Source organism: Petaurus breviceps, unplaced genomic scaffold, assembly GCF_028583685.1.
Source record: "Petaurus breviceps papuanus isolate PSGF00001 unplaced genomic scaffold, PetGlider_PUasm1.0 90681, whole genome shotgun sequence".
Classification (NCBI taxonomy): domain Eukaryota; kingdom Metazoa; phylum Chordata; class Mammalia; order Diprotodontia; family Petauridae; genus Petaurus; species Petaurus breviceps.
Genome location: NW_027187307.1, coordinates 4,082,132 through 4,104,690, shown reverse-complemented (window position 1 = coordinate 4,104,690; position 22,559 = coordinate 4,082,132). Strand labels below are relative to the sequence as shown.

The 22,559-nt window shown below is 40.9% G+C and overlaps 1 long non-coding RNA gene across 1 annotated transcript in view; it reads left to right on the top strand.

The window, feature by feature from the left end:
- The window catches only part of LOC138143889 (uncharacterized), a 59,321-nt gene extending 37,239 nt beyond the window's left edge, over positions 1-22,082 (top strand). Inside the window, exons 2-3 of the long non-coding RNA XR_011163818.1 lie at positions 20,089-20,208; positions 22,066-22,082. This is a non-coding gene — a long non-coding RNA (uncharacterized lncRNA). The remainder of the gene's footprint in view (positions 1-20,088; positions 20,209-22,065) is intronic.
- Positions 22,083-22,559: the final 477 nt, after the last annotated feature.

Genomic DNA, 22,559 nt, shown 5'->3' with positions numbered 1-22,559 from the left:
AACCCTGCTTTGGTTCGTTTGGAGCCAGTCTGATTCTGGTGGCCCCAGACTCTCTGGAGAGGACACATCACCACCATGTTCCCCTACCCCCTGCTCTGTATCCTGCCCTGATCAGCTTCTTGTGAAGCTTGTACACATCTCAGAGGGATCTGAGAGGAGATCAGTTGGCACGTGCAGCCTCACAGGAGGGGGACTCATAGGCAGCTGGGGCACACCCCTGGCACCAGGCAAGGAGGCAGGCTCAGAGGCTGGTGGCCATTTTGATTGGGGTAGGGTCCATTTGGAAGGATGACAATTCAGGGACAAAGACCAGGGGGAATAGGACTGACAATTTCTGTGGACAAACACAGCCTCAGTGATGATTATTACTTTTTAAAAATTCTATGTCCAAATAAAGTAACGGCAGGGGGGCAGATGAATTCCATGGAAACTCCAAATATAAGCTAGTGGCCTTCTATGTGGAAGCCCCAAGGAGATGGCAGGTAAAATGAGGGTCTGTTGCAAGCATGCTCTGCTTGGGAAATGACTCAGGGCTTCTGATGACCCTATAGCCTATCCCAGAAACAAAGGAAGGCCCATCTTTTAAAAAGAGTTTATTTTTTTTTAATGAATCTGTCCTTCCCACTAGCACCCCCACGGATGAACAAATAAAAAACAAACTTGAAAACAAATCCATATATAGCTATAAAAATAATACATGGCTAAAACCAAAAAATTAAAAAAGAAAAAAGAAAAAATAATACATGGCTACAGTCTGGCCCAACAAATTCCCACATTAGCCACGACTGAAAAGGTATGGCTCTTTGGGCATCAGAAGGTCAGCACTTTTCTCCCTGTTGGAAGCCAAGTAGCATGCTTCATCTTCATTCTTTTAGGGTCTTGGTTTTGAATTTATATGTAGTATAACATGTAATATAGTTTTAGACATACACACACATATAACATATATGCAGCTGTTTGCATGCTATCTCCTCCCTTTGAACGCCAGCTCTTGGAGGGCAAGGACTGAGTTTTTATTCCCAGTACTCAGCAAAGTCCCGGCACATAGTAAGTATAATGTCTAGTTTTTGGCTACCATAGAAAGAGCTGCTCTAAAGCTTGTTGTAATCTAGATCCTTTTGCTATTTCTTTGGCCCATCTTGTTCATGTTCTTCTGTTGATGCCACATGGCCACAGGTCTTAGAACGCCCCAGCTTCCAGGGGATTGTGAGTGTGGGTCAGCCAGAGGGCAAGAGAATGGCACACAGTGCGCAGGAGCAGGCTGTATCACAGGGCTAACCAATACTGGTCCAACAGCAAAAATCCAAAGGATGGCATTGCTAAGCTGTATGGCTGGAGAAGGAAGTTGGGCTGGGCTGGCCGTCTGAAGAGAAATGGGGATAATCAACAGGTAGCTCAGCCCAAGGTTTCCATTGCTGTCCATGCGACGGTAAGTATGATAAAGAAATGAGGGTGAAGAATGGCCAGCAAGCCACAGGGATACTCCCCTTCCCCCCCAGGGAGAAGATAGAGGGTTATAGCAGCCCCTGAATTCAATAGAAGATGCCAGTTCCACACAAGTATAAAATTGTTAGCTGACCTGTCTGTGGAGCTCTGAGCCTCACAACAACCGTGTGAAGTACTAGGGGTTTTATAGCTGGGGAAACTGAGGCTCGGAGTAGTTAAGTGATGTGCTCAAGTTTACATAACTAGTGTCAGATGTAGAATTTTCAACTCAGGTCTCCCTGACTCATGAGTCCAATATTCCATACCCTACTGTAATGGGAACGTAAATTTAGGATCTTCCCTGCCCCTAGGCCCTTTGATAGGCTTAAGTGCACCTGGAGCCTGTGGTGGGGGGTTTGTTTTACAAGAATGCCCACACTTTGGTACTTTGTGATTGGGCAGTGAGTCAAGAGGGTTGTGACATTCTCTGAGCCAGGAGAAGGCTATATAAACCCTGATGTGAGGCTCTGTTTTGGGGCTCACTTTGAGAAGTGTTGTGTGATTTGACCAGATGAGACTCTGGGCAGCCGTGGAGCCCCCGGCTTTGAAAACCCAGATGTTGACGCCTCCCTCTCTGGTAACCGTGACTAGGTATGGATGTAATGGTCAGACAGTTGGAGACCTGTCTGCTTGAAATGTTTCTCTGTCTTCTTGTAACTTCTGCTTGTATACTCTAAAGTTTGGAGTACTGACTTTTCCCCCTGAACAAGGTAAATGATATGTTTGATTGATTAAAGTAAGCTTGTTAACCCATTTTGAGTTGCTTTCCTTTAGAAAAGCAGATCTAAGAACCTGTGTTGGGAACCACTCTGGGGATGCTGGGGTGCTTGCTGCTACACCAACCCCAAAATGACTACTGTAATCTCATGATTCCAGCTCAATAATCATGCTGGCTTTGAAAATAAAATCACTAGATCTCTTACATGTCATCAGCCTAAGGCCCCTCCAGGCTGTACTTTTGACTCCCTCTGGATTCTGTCACCCTGGAACACCCCTCAGCACCTGCCCTGCCAGGCCCCTTCTTCCCCTGGTGAGTTTCTTCATTCCCCTCCAGGCTATGCTTCTGACTCTATGGACTCCACCACCCTGTACCTTCTACTGTTCTATCCCTCAACCTGCTTCCTTTAATGTGTTATCTTTCCCATTGCAACGCAGGGGTTGTCTTCCTTTTTTTTTGCTTGCATTGATATCTCCAGTGCTTGGTATAATGCCAGGCACACAGTAAGTGCTTAATCAATGCATCTTGCCTCTAGCTTTTGGGGTTGCTATTATTTTGATTTATACCTACATCTTGCTGGACATTCTTTACCGTCATCTTTATATAGCAGTTTTATTTCTTTGCATTTATTTTCTTGTCCTTTCAACTTATCCATGAAATGTTGCCCATGACCTCAAATTCTGTCCCTGTATTGAGGTATTAGCTAGCTGCTTCTACCTCCTGTTGTTTGTAGATTAACCCTGGCTTGGCACAACATGAACCTTCTGAGAGATACTCCTTGCTCCTTGGCCCTGGTGTGTGTATCGAACTGTCTGATTGCTTGGGTCTGTCCAGTATCTCAATAACAAAGAGGATTTTTGCCCATCCTTTGAGTTCATGTACAGTCATGCTGAAGCTCAGACTGGAAACTTCTTAAAAGGCAGACTCTGGTTCAGATGGCACCTATGAAACATCATCCAGGGATATCAGGAGATGGTCCCTTAGGAAATACCTTTGTTGTTTTTTTTTTTTTTTTGCCTTTTGGAGGGCAGTTGGGGTTAAGTAACTTGCCCAAGGTCACACAGCTAGTTTGTGTGTGTGTGTGTGTATGTGTGTTAAGTGTCTGAGGCCGGAACTGAACTTGGGTCCTCCTGACTCCAGGGCCGGCACTTTACTCACTGTGCCACCTAGCCGCCCCAGGAAATACCTTTGAATGGTGGTGATCTACATACCATCAGTCCCATTGTCCAAATCATTGTTCAAAGGCCATGGCCAGGATCCACCCCTTGACTTGGCACTGCAGTCCAGGAGCCCTGAGGGTGGACACAACCCAAGGAAGTTGAAAACAACCTAGTCACTTGTCACCATGGCCTGTGCCACGGAATGCTCTTCCACGAAACACAAACCACCTACCGCATGGCCAGTTTGGTCAGCCTGAAAAACCACCCCCAACTACTGCCCTAGCATATAAGATGGTGAGGCCCATATTACTCAGAATCACTAGCCCTTAGACAGTGCTTTGCAAGTGTTATTCGATACTCACAATAATCCCAAGGGGTAGGTGCTAATATTATACTCATTTCACAGATTAGGAAACATGTTAAGTAAGGTTGACTTGACCAGAGTCACAAAGCTTATAAATGTCTGTGGCAGGACTTGAATTCAGGTCTTACTAACATTCAGGTGCAGCACTTTATCTACTGCATCCCTAGCTGCCTCAACTGAATGAAAATATTGTCATGTTGCAGAATGCCTGGCAACTCATAAATGTTCCTCCCAAAGTGCTGAAAGCTCTGACAAAGCCACTTAAAACAGTTCAGATTCACAATCCTGATGGCTTTATGGAAGGACTAGAAGGATCTTTCTCCCCTGGCAACTCCCTGTCCCAGTGAGATCACAGGCCCAATTCCGATTCCTGTGCTAAGCTGAGAGCAGGGCTGGGAAATGTGAGGCTTCATTTATTTTTTTTATTTGCTCAAAAGAGAAAACACAATTGTCTTTCTTGGTTAAGAGGAGACAAATGAAGGCTTTTTGTCTGCTGCTTAAGATCATTCACAGGAATATTAGCCCATGGCCTTCTAGCCTTCAGCAGACAATGGACAAAATGAGTTAATTCTCAAACCCAATAGCTGCAAAGAAAGGAGGAGGAGATCAAACTCAGAGTCCTCAGAGCCTTCCCCAGAGGCCCCCCTCCACTGATAGCATGAGGGGAAAGATGAGGTTAAGATGGGAAACTATTTTTATATTATGCCATGCTTTGTTTCTTTCCAGTGTGATGCTAAATTTAAAGTCCAAGGACCTGGGTTTGAATGTTGGATTTATGTGTGACCTTGAGCAAATCACTTCCCTTTCCCCAGTTTCCTCATTCAATTCAATAAGCATTTATTACCCACTTACTCTCTGCTAGGCACTGTTTCCTGCTGTGGGGATAAAAACATGAAGACAAAACTGTGCCTGCCCTCAAGGAGCTTACATTCCACTGGGAGGAACATAAAATGTGTGAATGAGAGGAGTAGACTAGATATGTTCTGAGGTCCTGTCACGCTTGAAACCTATGATCCTGTGAGCTACTCGTTTTTATTATTTCAGTAAAAGCCTAACATGGAATATGCATGTAGCTAACTGACTCAGGATGAACTCCCCTTCTCAGATAAAGAAAGTTAGAATGGAATTCTGAAAGCTAAACTAGGGCCTCTCAAGCCTATAAGGCCCCCCCTCCCCAAGCAGCAAGTGGCACAGACTGCTTTGGAATCCTAGCTAGGAAGTGCTCGATGTTGACGGCACGCCTGGGAATGGAGGACGGAGACCTGCCACATATTTTCTCTTGCCTCATTTTCCCACTATCACAGGCTTTTCATTTGCACATCATCCTCTCCCCTGCTCTCTGTTGTGTATAGCTTCCTGGTGCAGTTATGTTTAATACAAACAATCCGTTCACTAAATTATAAGATTCACTTGTCTGTGTGCATGGCTGGCAGGCAGGCCTACATGGGAGTCCATTATCTGAAGGAGATTCAAATTACAGCAATGGCCCTCTTCTCTGGAAGTCCAGCTTCCAGCAACCTCACCCAGGCAGAACTGGAGGTCCTGGGCCTGCAGCTAAGCAACAAGGGCCTCAAAGCCGAGTAAGGCAAGAATCAGAAGCTTTGCCAGCCAATTACAGATCGAAAGAAACACATTTTTGTGTTGGGACCTTTGTGGAGGGTGAAGATGCAAGCAGGGAATGAGATAAGTTGTCAGAGGTCAATTCATAGACAGCAGCATGAGGTAACAGCCAATAGCCTAGAACGAAATGAAAAGCCAAACTCACAGGTCTGCGGCCGTCACATCGTGCATGAGCCAACAGCACTACTCATCTCAATACTCCAGAGGCTATAATTACAATGTACAAAGCTTGATTATGTCATGTCTGTAATGAAGACCTGTAGTCATTAAGGAAAAGTATATTCAACATACTCCCTAAACCTTTTAGAAAGATTTCTCTCTGTGGTGTGCAATATATTGGGGATAAACAATAGCTCTGATATCATTTCATTTTGTCAGAACAATAGTAATATGTGCGAGATCCTGACACAGACTTAGGATTCCTTACAAGCAGCATGGTCCAGAATGCCTGACTTTGGCCAAGCAACACTGGATCGAGCAGGTTTTCTCACTTTTACTTCTTGCTAGTTGAATGCTCAAAAATGAATACATATACATATGTATCTATACACACACAGAGACCCTATGCACATGTTAAATTACTCTCTTTTGCCATGTTTTTAATATTATGGTTTTTAATAATGGCTATTATTACTACAAGGAAAAGTATAAAAAATATATCTATAAAAGAACACACTTAAATGACTATTAGAGATATTGCAGCGAACGAATGGTGGGCAAGCATTGCAAGGATCATCCAAGTCCACCATGAGATAGAGTCAGTCACATCCAAGCACAAAGTGTAGATGAAAATGAAGAAGACGACCAAGAGGTAACGATGCAAAGCAGCCCCATTGGTTCTTTGAACAATATTGCTGTCACTATATACAATGTTCTCTTCATTCTGCTCATTTCACTATTCATTGTTTCATGCAAGTATTTCCACGTTTTTTCTAAAATCACTGAGCTCAGCATTTCTTATAGCAAAATATCATTCCATCACAGTCATATACCAGAACTTGTTCAGTCATTCCCTAATTGATAGACATCTTCTCAATTTCCATTTCTTTGCTATTACAAAGAGAACTGCTATAAATATTTTAGAATGTACAGGGTTTTTTTTTTCCTTTTTCCCTCATCACCTTGGAAAATAGACCTAATAGTGGTATTGCTAGGTCAAAGGGTACACACAGTTTTATAACTCTTTGGGCATAACTCCATATTGCCCTCCAAAATATCAGTTCCCAGTTCTACCAACAGTGTATTAATGTCTCAGTTTTTCCACTTTCCCTCCAATATTTCTCATTTCCCCTCCTATAATTTTAGCCAATGTAATAGGTATGAGATATCTCAAAGTTGTTTTAATTTGCATTTCTCTAATGAATAATGATTTAGAGCATTTTTTCATATGATTATATGTAATTTTGACTTCATTGAAAAAATGCCCGTTCATGTCCTTTGACCATTTATCAGTTGGGAAATGACTCATATTCTTATAAATTTGACAAAGTTCTTTTTATATTTGAGATATGAGATCTCTATCTGAGAAATTGTCTATAAAAATTTCCCTTAATTTTCTGCTTTCCTTCTAATCTTGGCAACATTGCTTTTATTTGTTCAAAGCCTTCTTAATTTAATGTAATAAAAATTATCTATTTTGTATCTTACAATGCTCTCCATTTCTTGTTTACTTTTAAATTCTTTTACCTATAAGTGTGATAGGTGCTATACTTGATGTTCTCTGTTTTTATTTTTTTTTTACTAATTTGTTTATTTACTTTTACTTGACAACATTCAGTTCCACATTCCCTTGATTTTCAAATTTTCTCCCCCTTCTTCTCCCCCCCCCCCCCCCACCATGGAGGCATGCAATCAAGTATAGGATCTGCAAATATCTTCACATTAATCATTAGTCAGGTTGTAAAGAAGGATTGTAACCAATGGAATGATCCCTGGGAAAGAGGAAAAACAAAACAAGAAAAAGAAACACAGCAAGAAGTTTATTTCACTCTGCATTTGGACTCTGCAGCTCTTTCTCTGGATGTGTATGTCTCTTTCGATCATGAGTCTTTTGGAGTTGTCTTATAACCTTACATTGCTGAGAGGAGCCCAGTCTATCAAAGGTAGTGGTCACACATACATTGTGTCTGTGATTGTTTACAGATTTCTCCTGGTTCTGCTCTTCTCACTCAGCATCAGTTTGTATAAATCTCTCCAGGTTATTATGAAATCTGTCTGCTCCTCATTTCTTGTAGCACAATAGTATTCCATTACATCCATATACCACAACTTGTTCAGCCATTCCCAAATTGATGGGCACCCCCTCAATTTCCAATTCTTTGCCACCACAAAAAGAGCCACTTTAAACATTTTTGTACATATGGGTGTTCCTCCAATTTGTATGATTTCTTTGGGCTACAACCCTAGAAGTGGTATTGCTGGGTCAAAGGGTATGCAATTATTTATAGCCCTTTGGGCATAGTTCCAGATTGTTCTCCAGAATGGTTGAATCAGTTCAGAACTCCACCAACAATGCATCAGTGTTCCAATTTTTCCACATCCTCTCCAGCATTTGTCATTTTCCTGTTTTGTCATCTTTGCCAATCTGACTGGTGAGATGTGGTACCTCAGAGTTGTTTTTATTTGCATTTCTCTAATCAATAGTGATTTACAGCATTTCTTCATGTGCTTATAGATATCTTTAATTTCTTCCTCTGAAAACTGCCTGTTCGTATCCTTTGACCATTCATCAATTGGGGAATGACTTGTATTCTTAGAGATTTGACTCAGTTCTCTGTATATCTTAGTAATGAAGCCTTTATCAGTGACATAGGTTGTAAAAATTCTTTCCCAATTTCCCACCTCCCTCTTAATCTTGGTTACATTAGCTTTGTTTGTACAGAAGCTTTTCAATTTAATATAACCAAAATTATCCATTTTGCATTTTATAATGCTCTCTAACTCTTGTTTGGTCATAAAGTCTTCCCTTCTCCATAGATCTGACAGGTAAACTATTCCTTGCTTTCCCAGATTGCTTATAGTATCAGCTTTTATACCTAGATCATGCACCCATTTAGACTTGATTTTGGTATACGGTGTTAGATATTGATCTATGCCCAATTTTGCCATACTACATTCCACTTTTCCCAGCAGTTTTTGTCAAATAGTGAGTTCTTATCCCCAAAACTGGGTTCTTTGGTTATCAAACATTAGGTTACTATTACTATTACATTGGCTGCTGAGTCTTGTGTACCCAATCTATTCCATTGATCCACTACTCTATTCCTCAGCCAGTACCAGGTAGTTTTGATGACTGCTGCTTTATAATACAGATTAAAATCTTGTGTGGCTAGTCCACCTTCCCTAGCATTTCTTTTCATTAATTCCCTTGATATTCTGTACCTTTTGTTCTTCCAAATGAATTTTGTTACTATTTTTCCTAGTTCTATAAAGTATTTTTTGGTAGATTGATTGGTATGGCACTAAGTAGGTAATTTAATTTAGGTAAAATTGTCATTTTTATTATATTAGCTTGCCCCAGCCATGAGCAATTGATATTTTTTCCAATTAGTTAGATCTGATTTTATTTGTGTGAAAAGTGTTCTGTAATTGTGGTCATACAGGTCCTGAGTTTGTTCTGGCAGGTAGATTCCCAAATATTTTATAGTGTCTAGAGTAACTTTAAATGGAATTTCTCTTTCTATCTCTTGCTGTTGGTTTTCTTTAGAGATGTATAGGAATGCCGAGGATTTATGTGGGTTTATTTTATATCCTTCAACTTTGCCAAATTTATTTATTATCTCAAGTACTTTTTCACTTGATTCTCTAGGATTCTATAAGTATATCATCATATCATCCACAAAGAGTGATAGCTTGGTCTCTTCTTTGCCTAATTTCATCCCTTCAATTTCTTTTTCTTCTCTTATTGCTACTGCTAACATTTCTAGTACCAGATTGAATAAGAGGGGTGAGAGTGGACACCCTTGTTTCACCCCTGATCTTATTGGAAATGATTCTAGCTTGTCCCCTTTACATATAATACTTGCTGATGGCTTTAAATAGATTCTCCCTATTATTTTAAGGAAAACTCCATTTATTCCTATATTTTCTAGTGTTTTTAGTAGGAATGGGTGTTGTATTTTGTCAAAAGCCTTTTCTGCATCTATTGAGATAATCATATGGTTTTTGCTAGTTTTGTTGTTGATGTGATCAATTACACTGATAGTTTTCCTAATATTGAAACACCCTTGTATTCCTGGAATAAATCCTACCTGATCATAATGTATTATTCTCATGATAAGTTGCTGTAGTCTTTTTGCTAATATTTTATTTAAAATTTTTGCATGTATATCCATGAGGGAAATTGGTCTACAATTTTCTTCCTCTATTTTGTCTCTTCCTGATTTAGGTATCAGTACCATATTTGTGTCATAAAAAGAATTTGGTGGTGCTCCTTCTTCTCCAATTTTACCAAATAGTTTGTAAAATACTGGAATCAGTTGTTCTTTAAATGTTTGGTAGTATTCATTAATAAATCCGTCTGGCCCTGGAGATTTTTTCTTAGGGAGTTTCTTGATGGCTTGTTCAATTTCTTTTCCTGAGATGGGGTTACTTAAGTAATTTACTTCCTCTTCAGTTAATCTGGGCAATTTATATATTTGTTATATTCATCCATTTCCCTAAGATTGTCAAATTTATGTGCATTACAATTGGGCAAGATAATTCCTAATTATTGTTTTAATTTCCTCTTCATTGGAGGTAGATAAACCTTTTCATTTTTGCTACTCATAATTTGGTTTTCTTCTCTGGTTTTCTTTTTTTAAATCATATTGACTAAAGGTCTATCAATTTTTTTCAACAAAACTAGCTCTTAGTTTTATATATTAATTCAATAGTTTTCTTAAATTCAATTTTATTAATCTCTCCTTTGGTTTTCAGTATTTCTAATTTAGTATTTAATTGGGGATTTTCTATTTGTTCTTTTTCTAGCTTTTTCAGTTGCATGCCCAATTTATTGACCTCCGTTTTCTCTATTTTATTTATGCATGCATTTAGGGATATAAAACTTCCTCTAAGAACTGCTTTTGATGAATCTCACAAGTTTTGGTATCTTGTCTCATGATTGTCATTTTCTTGAAGGAAGCTACTGATTGTTTCTATAATTTCTTGTTTGAACCACTCATTCTTTAGGATTAAGTAATTTAGTTTCCAATTAGTTTTTCATCTATCATTCCATGGCCCTTTATTACATATAATTTTTATTGCATCATGATCTGAGAAGGATGCATTTAATATTTCTGCCTTTCTGCACTGAATTGTGAGGTTTTTATGCTCTAGTACATGGTCAATTTTTGTGTATGTGCCATGTACCTCTGAGAAGAAGGTATATTCTTTTTTTATCTCCATTCAATTTTCTCCAGAGGTCTACCATATCTATCTTCTCTAAGATTCTATTTACCTCTTTAACTTCTTTCTTGTTTATTCTGAGGTTAGATTTATCAAGCTCAGAGAGGGGGAGATTGAGGTCCCCCACTAGTATAGTTTTGCTATATTCTTCCTCTAATTCCCTTAACTTCTCCTCTAGGAATTTGGATGCTATACCTCTTGGTGCATATATGTTAAGTAATGATATTGCTTCATTCTGGATGGTGCCTTTTAGCAGGATATAGTTTCCTTCCTTATCTCTTTTAATTAGATCTATTTTTGCTTTTGCTTTATCTGAGATAAGGATTGCTAGCCCTGGTCAGGCCAAAGCACCCAGCCCCTATCTCCCTCCCTCACCTCCCATCTTTTCCAGTGTTCCACCTGGTCCTCTGCTGTATGACTTCTCTACCCCAGCTTAATTATTTCTCCTGTTCAAAGTTCACTTTGGGACTATTTTAAATTGTTTGTGGTGGAATTTGGGAGAGTGAGATAATTTTCTGCCTTATTCTGCCATCTTCCCAGAATCCTCACTCCTCATTTGTAAAATGGGGATGAAAATAGCACCTACCTCCCAGGGTTGTTGTAAGGATCAAATGAGGTAATAGTAAAGTGCTTAACACAGTGTTTGACACACAGTAGGTGCTATATAAGGGTTGTCTATTACCATGATTATTGCCTGGAAAACACTTTGTCCCCCAAGTGAGCTGTTACTGGAAATTGTTGCTTCCAGGAGCTCAATTTAGTCCAACAAACATCGATGAATCACCTATGATGTGCAAGGCACTGGAGATACAAGGCCAAAAACCAAACCATGTTTGCCCTCAAGGAGTTTTCATTCTCTCAAGAAGGTAGAGTATGGATAGAAAAGTGTAAAATGAAAAGTTATAAAATTGCTCTCCTGGAGGCTTCTGCAAGGCAGAGGTGATGAGGGAGAGCAGGAAAACAAGTGGTCTAGAAATGGGGCAGAGGCAGAGGGGTGGGAGATGAACAATCTTTGGGGTGATCGGCTAGTAGGCCAGTTTGACTAAAACAGGATGCATGTGAAGGGAAGTAATATGAAGTGAAGCTGGAAAGATAGGAGCCAGATTTTTGATGGCTTTAAATTTAATCATTGAGGCAATAGGGAGTCTTGAAGACTTTTGAGTGGAGGGGAGAGGTGATGTCTGCAGATCTGTGTCCAGTGCACTTGCATTAGTTATTTGTATTTATTCTCTGGCAAATTTTGGTTTGGTTTTAAGGGGAAAAATAATCAGAAATAGAATCATCTGGATGATGAGAAATCATCCTGAGGAGAAATGTAAGCTTAAGAAAGAGGGCCATATCTACCAAGTGGCAATGAGATATTTACATGACAGAAAACTCTGTGATCTAACATTGGTGAACAAAGCATGCATAGATTCCCAACTGTTAACCTCAAGGCAAGAAGTAAGATGAAAGAGAAAATATGCATCTAGAATACTGTATCTTACTTTATAGAAAAGGAAACTGAGGCCCAGAGAGTGAAGTGACTTGACCAAGGCTACAAAGGTGGTAAGTGGCAAAACCAGGATTTGGTCCTGTTTAAAATCTGTGAACTATGATCCTAGTCCTATGGCCCTAAATCCAGGACTTTTGGCATTGGTATCAGGTTCTTATGTGTCAATTTCCAGGACCTGTCATTTTTTTAGTGTGGGATAATAAGAGAGACTGACTAACTGGTCCAATATAGCACAGCTGCTAAGTTTCAAAGATAGAACTGGTCTAGAAGCCCCTAGATGTTATCACTCTCACTGGACTGCTTCTCCAGTTCCAGCTAGGGGCTACACAGTTCTTGGGAGACAAAAGGAAGCAATTTCATCTCATCCAGAAACACTACTGACCCTCTACTGTTAGTAGCTGAATCAAGTTGGGTCAAATGGGATGTCATCTGCTACATGGTGAAAGGGGAGCTGGGCCTTGCTCCTAGGAGCACCTCTGACAGGGAGGGTGGTCCCCCAGCTGCTGTCTCATGTCTTCGGCAGCTGGCCCACTCTGAATCTTGGTGCCCCATGGAGCAGTTCCCAAGCTGGCACTCAGCTGCCTGTAATGCCATTCGAGGAGGGGGGAAGCACCCCAGATCTGTTCATTTGCCCCTAGCATTGGGAGCTGCCAGAATGGCTTCCTAAGCAGACTGCACCTGGCAGGTTGATGGAAGGCAGAGGCTGCCCAGATTTGGGGCTTTTTTTTGTTTTTTGTTGGGAAGCCATCCAAATTCAGAACTCCCCATCGGGCTCCTGCAGAAACCAGTTCAGGTGCTGCCATAGATGCCTCCTCCTCATGCTTCTCTTCCTCCCTCCCCTTCTTCTTTTCCTCCTCCTCCTCCTCCCTACTCCTCCCACACATCATGTAATCCAACTGGCCAGTGATGTCACCCGGATAAGACTGGTGAACTTGGCTTGGTTCCCCTGTACTTTGTAATTGAACAATAATCTTAGTAACTGAATTTCAATAGTGCTCAAAGGTTTGCAGAGTGTATTGCATGCTTTATGCCTGCCATGGGAGATAAGTACTACAGGTGCTTTTAATCCCCATTTGACAACTCAGGAAACAGAGGTTCAGAGAAGTTGAAAGACTTAACCAGGGTCACGCAGGAGTGGGGGGTGGGAATGGGCAGCAGCTGGGTAGCACAGCAGTGGATATGTGCTGGGCCTGGAGTCAGAAAGACTCATCTTTCTAAGTTCAAATCTGGCCTCAGACACTTCCTAGCTGTGTGATCCTGGGCAAGTCATTTCACCCTGTTTGCCCCAGTTTCCTCATCTGTAAAATGAGCTGGAGAAGGAAATGGCAAACCCCTCTAATGTCTCTGCCAAGAGAACCCCAAATGGGGTCAGGAAGAGTCAGACGACTGAACAACTAAACAACAATCCATTAGCTGCTAAGTAAGGGATAGAAATGTAGAGGATAGAGGGCTGGTTTTTGAGTCAAAAATACTAAGAATAGCTACAGATTATATGTCCCTTTGTGGAAGAGTCAGACACGACTGAAATGACTCAACAGCAGCAGCAGAGTCACAGGAGGGGGGGCAGGTCAGGAAGAAGCATTTATTAATCACCTACAGTGTGCCAGGTACCGTGCTAAGTGCTTTACAAATATTAGCTCATTTGATCCACACACCAACCCTGGGAGATAGCTGCTATTATTGCCCTCATTTTACAGTTGAGGAAATTAAGGCAGATAGAAGGGAAGAAACTTGCCTAGGTTCACACAGCAAGTCACCATGAGAGGAAGGATCTGATCCCAAGTCTTCCTGAGTTCAAGTCCAGTATTGTTATGGATAAGAGTGTGTGGTAGCAGAAAGAACACTGAGTCAGGTAAGAGACCTGGGGTCTAGCTCCAACTTAGTGACTACCAATCTATGTGACTTTCAACAAGTTACTTCTTTCTGAGCCTGTTTTCCCATTGGTTAAAATGAAATGTTGCTCTGGATTATGGGTTGTTACCAGGGCTCAAGAAAGAGACAGTAAGGAGGTCCGACTGCTGGTCAGAAAGAGATTACAGGGACCCTTTGCTGGCACTGGGTGTGGCTGATACTGACAACTCTATTGCCTTTATGAAGTTCTGGGTTGCAGTTCCAAATACTGAAGAAAATAATACCTTAAAAAACAGAATGGACAAATGGTAAAAAAAAATAAGAAAGGCACAACAATTCACTGAAGAAAATAACTCCTACAAAATAAGAAATGGCCAAATGGAAAAAAAAAAGAGGAACAAAAGCTCGCTGAAGAAAATAATTCCTTAAGAATTAGAATCGGTCAAGTGGAAACTAATGACTCCATGAGACATAAAAAAAAACCAGTCAAAAGAATGAAAAATAGAAGAAAATGTGAAATATCTCATTGGAAAAACAACCCACTCAGAAAATAGATCAAAGAGAGATAATTTAAGAATTATTGGACTACCTGAAAGCCATGATCAAAAAAGGAACATTGACATCATCTTTTAAGGAATTATTAAGGAGAACTGCCCTGATATCTTAGATCTAGAGGGTAAAATCGAATTTGAAAGATCCACTGATCTCCTGAAAGAGATCCCCAAATGAAAACTCCCAAGAATGTCATAGCCAAATTCTGAAACCCCCAGGTCAAGGAGCAAATATTGCAAGCAGTCAGAAAGGAGCCACAGTTAGGATTGTAGAATATTTAGCAGTTTCCATGTTAAAGGAGAGGAATATGATATTCTAGAAGGCAAAACATTTCGGATTATAATGAAGAATCACTTACCGAGCAAGTCAAGTATAATCCTTTGGGGGGAGAAATGGTTATTCAATCCAATAGAATACTTGCAGGTATTCCTGATGAAAAGACCAGAGCTGAATAGAAATTTGATTTTCAAATACAAGACTCCAGAAAAGCATAAACAGGTAAACATGAAAGAGTAATCCTAAGGGACTCGATAAAGTTAAACTGTTTACATTTCTATGTGGGAAAATGATACATGTAATAACTCCCGAGAACTTTATTATTTTTAGAGCAGTTAGAAGGAGTCTACATAGACAAAGGGCATAGGGGTGAGTTAATGTACAATCGAGAAGGAGGGATGCACTGGGAGAAGGGAGAGGTGGGATGGGAAAATTTTCTCAAATAGAAGAGTCCTATGAAAGAAGATATCATATAGATATCTCATATGGAAGAGTCGTATGAAAAGAATAAATAATACATTTCTAAAAAAGAAATCTGTGGTGATATTTTAGGTGGGCTGTGAGCTTGGATGGGAAAAATTACATCTTTACTTCAATATAATTGACTTCTTTTGTTATACTATGTATTTTATTGGACATATTTAGAAACTTTATTCGGAAGAGTCTGTAACTTCACCAGACTGCCCAAGGGGGTCCATGACAAACAAAATAATGTGAAGAATCGAATGCCCTAGACCATTTTAAAGGTCCCTCACAGCTCTGGAGTTCCATAATGTTTCTGGGACCCTGAGCAAAAATATCAGAAAAGGCCTCCTGAATATATTCTTAAATTGTAACCTAACAAGCTCTGAGTAGGGTCTCTGCCTTTCATACTCCTTGATCCCCTTTCCCCTTGTCAATTCAGGGGCTACCTGGACAGGTTTGACACTTATGTATGAATGTGTGCAGCATTCCAAAGCTGTCTTATGGCTAAGGACAAAGGAACCTCTGGGTCTAACAGTCAGATCAAATAATCAGGATCATTACTAGACACACAATACTTCTTGAGCTTTCCCCATACTCCCCTCCCCAACCATTTTGGTTTTTTTTTACCTAGGAGAAATCATATTAAAGTAGGCTTAGAAGATGGTGGTGGTAGTTATGCAATTGATTTTCCAAGTGGCTTATAGAACTGATTTCATTATTGAGTTGATGCATAGAGGATGTGTAGGAGCCTTGAACACTTGTTGGCATTGCCACCTCCAGTCATTCCTTGAGCCTCTCGGAGAAGTCTCTATGGAAAGAGTACTGGTTTCCAATCCTGGCCACCAAGCATGATTTTGGGCAGCTCTCTCCTCTTCCCTGAGCCTCACTTTCTCTTTCTGTTAAAAGAGACATTTCGATTAGGTGATCAGTGAGTTCTTACCTACGCCTGGCTCCTTGTAACAGGCTATTCACCCCCAAGTATGGCTCCAGAGGCAATTTGCCATGCCCTGAGGGTGGCTCTGTGGACCCTGTGGGAGGTAGGCTTCTTTTTTTGTGATTAATTCATCTTCAGCTTTTCAAAGTCCTACACAGAGTAGTTCATTTGAATTCTCTTGAAAGTGAATTGTTACCCACATTGAGGTTTGGCATCACTTTGTGCCAGGATGCCTACAGGGGCCTATGAGGACAGCATGTGCACTGCCTTTGATCAGCTCCTCAGAACTGAGACATGAGTTTTGGCTTCCACCCAGCTTTGGGCTCTGTCTCTACCGAAGTTTTCAGAGGGAAGGATTTCCTACATTCTTGTTCTTTGAGCATCTGACTATATTTCAGTTCAATTCAAAGAGCCCACAATGAGATCCACATGGTTTCTGGTGCTAGGCATATACAGATAAAACAATGAAAGTCTTTGCCCTCAGGAGCTTACATCCTATGGGAATGCATTAACACCCTTTTTCTTTCCTTCCAGCCCCTTTAGGACTGTCCTTTTGATTTTATTATGCTACATGGATTTTCTTTTTCTGTTTTTTTCCTAATTAATGACAATTTATTTTTCTCCTTTCTACCTCCTCCTCCCATTAATAAAAAAGAAAAACAGAACCCTTGTAACAAGTACATATTATAATAGCACCAACCTCACAGGGCTGTGGGGAGGTACTTTGCAAATCTTACTAATATAAAACACTAGCAATTATCATTATCATATACACATAATCACACAGAACAAATTCTTGCATTGACCATGCCCAAAGTTGTCTGTTTCATTCTGCTTCTTGAGCTCATCATTTCTTTGTCAGGAGTTGGATAACCATGCTTCATTGTTCCTCTGGAGATATGGTTGGTCATTGTATTGATCAGAGTTCTAGTTTCTTAAAGTTGTTTGTCTCTCCAATGTTGTTTTTATTGTGTGCATTGTTCTCATGGTTACTCTGCATCTGTTCATAGAAGTTTTGTGAGATGTGGGGACCCCAAAAATCTGCTACCCAAAATTTCATAAAAGTCAGAGGTGTCTTAAGGTAAGAACAGGAAACATTTATTCAGTTCTCGGGAGAAGAAGGCATCACCTCCACCAGGATGGATTAGTGGAAGGAGGCATGTTACAGAAGACAAAGCAAGGTTATATATACTAGCACAGACAAACCCCCTCATGCCACTATCCCTTATTCCCATTGGCTGGGAGGCGGGCTTACAGTCTAGGCACGAAAAAGACAAAGAACAAGGAAACAGAGTATAGCCAATCCAAACGTATATGTCTTTATTTGGCAAACTTAATGCTGATGTGGCAGTAAAAGAGGTGGAAGGGTCCTAAAGGACTCCTAAAGGATTTAATGCTGATATGGCAGTAAAGGAGGGGGAAAGGTGAAACTGAAACTCAGGCCTGTTACCACAAGAAACCTTACCAGATTTTAGGATATAGTCTGAGAAGTTTTCACCTCTCCCCACTAAAAGTCTTCCCAGGGTTCTCTAAAAGTACTTTCTTATTTCTTATGGCACACTTGTGTTCCATTATGTTCACATACCATAAGCCTATATAAATTTTGAGATTCTGCTGCAGTCTACAGCAAGGAATGATTGCTTTTATTATCGTCAGTTTCAGTAGCAAACACACCTCAATATCTCTCAGGCCCCTTCCAGCCCTACATTCTGTGTGTGGGTTGAGGGAAAGGGTTGTGGGGAATGAGGTAAAATGAGGAAAAAATACACACAGGTATTTTTTTGAGCCCATTTGCACAATTAAAGGCATGGGAGTTGGGAGGCCTGAGCTCTAGTCTCAACCCTCTCATATGCTCTCTATGTGGATTTGGACAGGTCACTTCCCCTATTTGCATCTAAGTTTCTCCTTTGTGTACAATGAAGAAATTGTAGTGGATGGTTCGTAGTGTGCCTTCTAATTCCGACATTTTATCATTCTAATGCTAGAATTACTATTTTGTGTTTATGGCCACCATGGAGAGGAGAGATTAGACTTGGTCTGTTTGACCTCCGAGTGCAGAGCAGGGTAGGATGTATAGAAATGGCAAAAAGTCATTCTTAAGCTTGAGATATGGAAGGAAACACTTGGTTTAGTGGTCTATCACTGCAGTCTGCCTTGGTCAGTGGGGAGGATCTTCAGGCAGAAGCCAGATGACCACTTGTGTCCTCTAAGGTCCCTTTCAACTCTATGATTCACTGATTTTGTAATGAGATGTTTCATTAAAGTCATGGTGAGGAATGCTGGCCAAACCATTACTATGACACCTCCAAGCCCTAGAAAGGGGGAGAAACTCCAACTGATAGACTGAGGGACCACAGGAGCAACCAGGCAATGGGAGGAGGTCTGGGGTTTGATTCCTGAACCCACCACATACTAACTGTGTACCTTGGGCAAAGCCCTTTCCCTCCTTGGGCCTCAGTTTCCTCATTAATAAAATGAAAACATTTCAAGTCACTTCCAGTGTGACCCTGGGGCCAAGTTCTAAATCTAGGGTCCTATCCATTGGCTTAGGAACAGAGTTTCTTCCCCAGTAGTGGACCTTGCAGCCCTGTTCTTCTCCTATTGACCAAGGAAGGTGACAGCAGCTGATGCTGTTGGAAGGAGAAGGAGGAGAAGAAGGAGAGCAATTGTGGGACCCAGAGAGTCATTTAGGGTCAATGCCCTCTCACAATAGTTACTCTGTGAACCTGCCTCCAGCCTCCTCCAGATCCAATGGCCCAGGCCCTTAGAGGCCAAGCAGAAAATCAAGTTCACTCATTTGCAGCAACTGTTAGGCCCTGATGGTCTCAGATTTGCATATCTATAGGCGCAGAGAGGTAGGAAGTAGTCCTGAGGCTGCAGTGACTGAATTGACTCTGACTTTGTGGTTGGCTATTGCTGTTTCCTGTTTTGCACATGATCCCTTATTTAAGAAAGACACAAGCCTGCTTTTTTTAAGGTCTAATTTCAGACTTGGAAGAGCACTGAATGAGCAGACAAAAGAGGTACATCAGAGTGTAACTGTATCAGTTCAAAATCTGAGTCATGCATGGTTGTAACCCCTGGTCTCAAGAGTGACAGGATTCTGCTCTTTATTGGGCACTGTAGAGAACTTTCAGAAGCCCCCCAGCTTAGCTAATGAAATGTTCCCCTCCCCTATATTATTACCTGCAAGGTTACAGGGCAGACAAGCAGAAGGATGTATATTTGGAGAACTTTTTGGGGTCCCTTGGCCTCCTAAAGGTATATTCCCCTGCCCTATACAATACCTGCAAGGTTACAGGGCAGATAAGCAAGAGGGCATATAATCTTTTTTTTTGTTTATGCCTCCTGATATGGTCCTAAGATATTACCCTGATAAATAACTAACCTTAAGCAAGGGTAAATAGTAAACAAGATTAAGGGAGGGTTCTTCTACATTGTCTGCCTTCCTTTGGGTCACCTACAAGGAGGATCTTTCTACACTCTCTGCATTCTTTAGGGGGGCATATAAACTCTGTGAGCCCCTTGCATCTTTGGCTCTGTATGAAATGATCCTGTAATAAACAGACTATTGATTACACCCCTGTCTCGTTATTCTCACCACTCACTAACCCACCAACTGCACTGGCCACAGCAGGGCACCAAAGGGTGATGTGGACTAGAGCATAGACGTCACCTTCAAAAGCCAGGGAAGGGATATCTTCCAAACCACACACCCTTTCCTTACCTCTTGGGCTTTGTCATCCGTGAACTTGACTGCTTTGAAGTTGTTTATATTTTCAGCCTGTACTTCCTGTGCCAGTGAGTTCTGGAAGCTGACCACTTGCTGCTGAAACCTGAGCTTCCTGAGGTACTGAGCGCCTAGCCCAGGTTGGTGGCAACATCAGGGGAGAAGAAGTCACCGTAAGTATGTGTTTCTTCTAGAGCCCTTTGAGCTTTCTAATGCCTGAACTGCTGGTCTGCAGGGTAAGATAGCTCTCTGTAAAGATGAGAGTGGCACAGGATGGGAATGTTGCCATTAGCCCCAGGGGGCCCTAGGAAGCTACGAAAGAATCAAAGGAAAGGGGACAAAACAGAAGGAGGGGAATCAGAACTGTGACCCTGGGGCCAAGCCTAAAGTCAATCCTTATTCAACTATTTTACCTTAGTAAAGTAAGCCAGATCCTGTTTCCACACCCCTGCCTCCTCTTTTAACCCAGGGTCACTTTTAGCAATGTTCTTTCTATGTTCCAGAGCGCCCCCCAGACCTACAGTGCTTTGCTCATCTAAGTTTGGTCAAAATCTCATATAATACACCTGTTTGTTAATGCATAGACTTGGAAAATGGTAAAGCTGGAAGGCACCTCAGAAAGATTTTATTGAATATAATCCCCTCATTCTACATAGGAGGAAACTGAGGCACAGAGAAGGGAAGCCATCTGTCAAAGGTTACACCCAAATTCTACCTTCTTTTCCCCCAACAGGCTGTGCCCATCACTGCCTTCTCTCCCTCTTCCAAAGAGTGCCTATCTCCCCTTGCCTATCTAAATTCTCCCTATCCTTGCAAGTCCAGCTCAATGCCTACCTCTTCCACCGAAGGCTGGAGAAAATTCGAATGATCTCCTGAAGCCCTATTGTCTATAGCACTCATATTTTATCACTAACCATGGGCTTGCCTTGCTTTGTGATTTAGAGCAGCAGGATGTGATCTTATAGTAACTTAAAAGGGCCGAGTCTTTGTTTTCCCCTAATCCTTAACTGTTATGATTAGTTTTTAGATAATTCTAATCTCATCTCCTGACTTTTATGAGAGTGTTCCTTTCTAATTTATTTTGGGGTTTGCTCCCCTCTGGTTCTGGCTAATGTCTGATGATAGCAAACTTTTATTGTGGGAAAGTACTACAAGGTTAAAGAAAGCCTTGTCAGTGGTAAAAGCCATATAGTAATGGCAAATGTCTTGATTTAAAAGGTTTAACAGACAGGAAATCAAGGACGGCTCAGTAGAAATACATTTGTACTAGTAAGGAAAAGTGAAATAAGTCAGTAACATACAAACAGAAAGTATGAGAGGACTTTTGGTTTTTGTTGGTGTTAGTATTTTTTCCTTTTTTTTTTTTTAATGCAGTCACCATAAGATTGGGGAGTTAATTATTTTTGTTGACAATGGATAGGTAGCAAAGTGTTTATTTCCATAAGGAGAGAGAAAAGGATGTTACTTAGGACTATTAGATTATCCAAATTCAGATTATGTTATGATAAATCAATTAAATACATAGACTCAAAAAAAATGTCTTTCTTCATATTATACTAGATCACGGTTATATTGTGTCTGAAGGTCAGAGTCCTTTCCCTAGCTGCTAGGACAGTGCTGGGTGCAGTGTTCACTGGAAGTGCCTATCACTGCCTAGCGGAGGACACTGTGGTATTTGGCAAACCTATATAGGTATTCTGTCCCCAGTCTCAGCCCACTCATGTCTTTGCATCCTGGGTGATTCCTGTTCTCCTACACCTGTCAATTTTCCACAGAGGTGTCCATCTAGTATTTGGAAGGCCTTCCTAAAGATATTTTGACTTTTTCTAGGTACATAAAAGTCCTACAGATTCTCCACTAGTTATTTGTCAGTCAATAAGAATTTATTTCTCCCTTCCACTGTATGACTTCTCTAGTCATAAATTTCTTTGGTAAGGTCCTTTAGACTATTTCTCCTTGTTAAGTCTTCATAGGTAATATGTAAGTCTTCATAGGTAAAATAATAAAAAAATTGTTTTCTTTTTGAGTAGAGGCTTTTATCATGGAGGGAACAGTGATGAGAATTCCAAGGATAACAGCTACAGTTAACAGAGGCTTCATCAGTACTGGGAAAAGGCGTAAATGTACGAGGATGGTCCTTGGGAAGAAGAAAAAAATATATTCCAGTTACATTGCTAAAATCCTAAATCAAGTTCATCAAGATTTCAGTGGATATAGCTGGGCCCTGGATGTCCTGTGGTCATTAGATAACCAGTTGTTTGAGGAGGCCATCCTGGAGGCAGTCAGGTTATCCTTCTTTAACCACAGGCAAGTGGTCACCTGCAAAGAAGTGATCGAGGCATTGAAGCAGGTGCTTGCAAAAGATTAGACATGAGACTTCTGCTCTGACAACTGAAAATGGAATTGTATCACTTTGGGTACAGTTAATAAAGTACATTTATGAACAAAAAAAATAATGTCTCCTCATTCCCAGCATGCATTTTTCCATCGTTCTTTGTCTGGTATGAAATTTCAGCTCTTCTGA